Genomic DNA, 4,943 nt, shown 5'->3' with positions numbered 1-4,943 from the left:
AGACTACTGCCTCTTTCACAACCAGATCAGCCACTGCTATTAATTTTCCATCCACAACATGTGGGATTCCAGTCCTTCATCAGTTTAATGCTTGCCAATAATCCAGGCTGCCACCCACTTCCCACCTTCACTTATCTTCTCCTCCTGCTTAGATAACTACAACCCTGTATTTATCCTTCTTCTCTTTACATCCCCACCATAATCCTCATTGACAACAACATCCATTTTTAATGAACCTGTGACTCCCTTTGATCTCGCAGTTCTTCAGCTTCCCTGCCTTGTTCGATTTCCAGCTCCACTTCACATCTGGCACACACAGGCAAGCCCACATCATTACACTGGGTTCTCCCCTCTCCCCACCAGGTCGGAAAGAGGAGCTATACTGAATGAAAGTTCCCTCCACTCAAATGTTCTCAACTGCTTCTTTCATTCACTCTCTTTGTGTGAGCTGCCAGATCTGTACCTAGTCATGTCCTGTGTCACTCAGCATTTCCAGAGAAGGAGAACCAAAGAATAGATACATCTAAGTAATGTATACATGCACATATGTGCACACACACCAAAAGGAGTAGCTGAGTGGTACAAATGGTTAAGCACTTGACTATTAGCCAAAAAGTGAGAAGTTCAAGGGGTGCCTCTGAAGGCAGGCCTGGCAGTCTGGTCCCCAAGGTCACAGGCATGACAATCAGATGGAAAGGTTCTTCTGTACTTGCTCTAGATGGCAACGCACAGCCAGAGACCAACAGGCTACTTTAAGGAGCTGGCACAAGCAATCATGGGGACTAGCAAGTCTCAAAGGAGCCCTGGTGGTGCAGTGGTTACCCTCAGCTGCTAAGTGAATTGCCAGCATTTCAAACCCACACGCTACTCTCTCTACAGAAAGATGCGGTTTCGTAACTATTATGGCCTTCCATTTGAGACAGTGTTCCCTTTCCATCTGGAGCAAAGGCGAGTCAAGGAAACCCAAGACTCCAGGAGGCAATTAGGCCACTAGACTGGTCACTGCCACAAGCCAGACTCAGGATCCTCTTAATAGGAGACCAGGAGAACTAGATGGTACCCAGCTTCCCCCGAATAACTGCCCAGGAGAGGGTCCCGGCCAGTGTGAGGAAGGAAATGTAGACTAAAATGCAAATCCACTTAACCCCCCACCGACTAAACTGATTGAAACTAGAGGAATTCCCGAGACTGGCACCCCAAGAGACCCTCATAGTTGGACTGAAGCTACTCCCAAAGGTCACCTTGCAGCCAAATACTAGATTGGACGATAAAATAAATAACACCCTCTAAGAATGTACTCCTTAGAAGAAGCCACTAAACAAGACCAAAAAGGTAATATTTGCCCAAAACCAAAGATGAGAAGGCAAAGAGAGGCAGGGGACTTGGAGAAGGGCGGGCTATACAGGGGGAAGACAGGTGGGAATACAGAGAGTGCTGACACATTGTGGGGATAGCCACCAGTGTCACAGAAGAAATTGTGTGTACAAATTGTTGAATGGGCAACTGATTTACTATGTGAACTTTCACCTAGAACACAATACAATTTTGACACACACACACACACAGAGATTACACCTTGGAATCTCTGTGGGACTGCTCCACTCTGACCTCGAGGGCCACTCGTCCACCCACACCCACTGCCATCGAGTTGATTCTGGCTCACAGCAACCCAAGAAAGGTGGCCAAAGCTATAAATCATCGTGGGAGCAGATGGCCTCGTCTTTCCCTTGAGGAGTGGCTGGTGTGTCCGACCCTCCAGTGCTTGCCCAACCAGGAATAGCAATTGACACCCCAGCAGCCGGTTTGGGATTTTTGTGTGCCGTTGAAACTCATACCCAGTTCAGCAGGTTGGAAATTCAAACAGGATTTCTTCTTTTCTAGGAAACCTCAGTGTTTGCTCTTGAGCTTTTATACTGATTACGTGAGGCCCACCCACTGCATTAAGGAAAATCTCTTTGTACTTAAGGTCAAGTCATTGTAGACGTTATTCACATCCACAAAATAACTTCAGAGCACCAGATTTAGTGTTGGGTTAAGTCATGGGAACTGTAGCCTGGCAAGTTGACACATGAAGTGAACTATCCTATTCTTCCACGTTCACATTGGAATGCAACATCACACAATAGAGACTTACCTTCCTGGACAGACAAGAAGGGACAGATGAGACAACCTGCAAGTATGAGCAAGTAACTCCCCACGATGAGGCTTGAACAACGAGAATAAACGGAGGAGGAGCTCGGGGAGAGAAAACCTGCATTAGCCTCCAAAGGCTGCTATAACAACGTGCCACAACTGAAATCTAGTTTCTCATAGTTTGGGAGGCTAATTCTCTAAATTCAGGGTGTCAGTAAGGCCATTTTTTGTTGTTGAAGGCTTTAGAATAAAAAAGATCTTTCTTTGTCTCTCTGTGCTGACAGCCTCAGGCATACCTCAGCCTTAGTCTGGGTTCTCTAAAAAGGCTTATGTTTAGAGAGAATGACATTGATATCAAGAAAATAGCTCACAAGGTTGTGGAAGGAGGCAAGTACAAGTCCAGGCAGATTCCAAACCCATGGGCCAGCTGCTGGGCTGGAGGCTTCTCCTGATGCACATAGTTACCAGGCTGATGAACACAAGTTTTGCAGGAAAACCACAGGCTATTGGCTGTAGAGGCAAGTTAATCCAAGGTCAGTAGATCACTGATGACTCCCACGATCAGCAAGCAATATGGAAGGCTGTTGGCTCAAATCTAAAGACCTTGAGGTCAATGAGCCAGATGGAGGATTGGACCTAACAAAAAGCAAACAAGCTCTCCTATAGCATCAAATCATATTGGAAATAGAACATCTCTCCCAGGAAGTAGAGCAGCAGACCCAGAGATAGAGCAGCTGGCATCTGGTAATGGGAGAGACTACAAAGAGAGGACAGGATGCTCCCTACTGAGGGTCACAAGTCAAGTGGGGTGATAGTTCTTTGTGTAGTCTGGTTAGACAACTGGCTTATTATGGATTCCGTTATGTCACCTGAAAATATGTGCTCCCTAACCTTTGTATCTGAGGCTGCAATCCACTAACAGAATTGGGTTTTCTTTGTTATTTTAATGGGGCCATTATGGATGTATGGCTTGTCCTAAACCTAATTCCTTCTGACTTGTATAAAGAACAGATTGCTACTGTTGTGAGTTGCCCTCAAATTGGCTCCTACTGTGACAGACCCCAGGTAAAACCTTCCTTGCCTTCCTCACAACCTTTCCTGTGCTGACTTCATTGTTATAGGCATGGGGTCCATCCATCTTGTCAAGAGTCTCCTCTTCTTATTGAACTTTCTACATTATCAAACATAATGTCCTTCTTGACGGACTGGTCCCTCCTAATAACATGTCCAAAGATTATGAGACCACACCACACCATTCTCATGTCTAAGGAGCATTCTGACTATATAGCTTCAAAGATAGATTTACTTATTCTTCTTGAAGTCCATGGTATAGTCTATATTCGTCACCAACATCCTAATACAAAGGTATCAATTTTTCTCTCATCTTCCTTATTCATTATCCAGCTTTCAAATATAAATGAAGCAATTTTTTAAATTATTCCTTATTTATTACTATTAGTTATTGTTAATTCATTTCCCCTGGGGGGGCTGTGTGCTAACAGGAAACTCCCACGTGGTCCAGGGAGGCCTCTCAGGCACTGACTATCCCAGCACCTCGTAAATGAAGCAATTTAAAACTCTTGGACTTGTGTCAGACACATCTCAGTCCTCACACATCTTTGCTATCTAATACTTTAAGGCAGTCTTTGCAGCATATTTTCTCAATGTAATATATATAGTTTTATTTCTTAATTGCTCCTTCCATAGGCATTAACAACCCTAGACAACTTCTATATGTTGAGCAAATTAGATAGAGAAATCATCTAAATGGGAGAGATTGATGCTCTGTGAAAATCACCACGGAATCAAGGGCATCACAGAACTATGGAACTAAAAGACAAAAGAATCTTTCCTTAGAGATGACAGAGAATGGAAATCTAGCTATCTACCCCAAAGGACTGAAAGCAGGAATCCAGATATTTGTATGGAAATATTCACAGCAACATTATTCACAATAACCAAGAGGTAGAAACAACCCAAATGTTCATCGAAGGTGAATGAATAAACAAAATGTGATAATACACTTGTACATACAATGGAATGTACCACTCAGCCATAATGGAAACAAACCTGGTACATGCTACAACATGAATGGACCTTTAAAATACTACGCTGAAGAAATTAGATGCAAAAGGTCAAATATCATATGACCCTAGTTGTATGAAATATCTTGAATAGGCAAATGCATAGAGAGAGAATCTAAAATTGTGGTTACCAATCATCTGTCAGTTTGATGCACCTTTGTGGCTGGCATGCTGCTGCAAAGCTGGAAGCGGGGATTACCAATACCAGCAGGGTCATGGGTGGCGAAGAGATTTCAGTGGAGCCTCTAGACTAAGACAGACAAGGAAGGAGAGCCTGCTGGCATCGCAGGAAAGATTGAAGAGCAGTGAAATAGTTTCAGATATCACACCAGTAGATGAGTCTCTCAGGTTGGAAAGCGCTCAAAGTACAACTGAGGAAGAGTTGCTGCCTCAAAGTTGAGTCGAACGGAATGACAGAAGTGGAATTAAGCTTTGGGTATAATCATTTATTACTACAGCATGACTCAAAATGAGAAGAAACAGCTGCAAACATCCATTAAACATCAGAGCATAACGTGTATGAATCTTGGAAAATTGGAAGTCACCAGAAATGAAATGGAACACATCAAGATTGAAATCCTTGCCATTGGTGAGCTAAAATGGACTGGTACTGACCTTTTTTGTTGTTGTTTAGGTTGTTTCTCTCTCTTTTTTTTTTAAATCATTTTATTGGGGGCTCATACCACTCTTATCACAATCCATACATACATCCATTGTGTCAAGCAC

This window comes from Echinops telfairi, unplaced genomic scaffold (genome assembly GCF_000313985.2).
Source record: "Echinops telfairi isolate 266 unplaced genomic scaffold, ASM31398v2 ScPeMD7_2010;HRSCAF=2546, whole genome shotgun sequence".
NCBI lineage: Eukaryota > Metazoa > Chordata > Mammalia > Afrosoricida > Tenrecidae > Echinops > Echinops telfairi.
Note: the sequence above shows the minus strand (reverse complement) of the source record.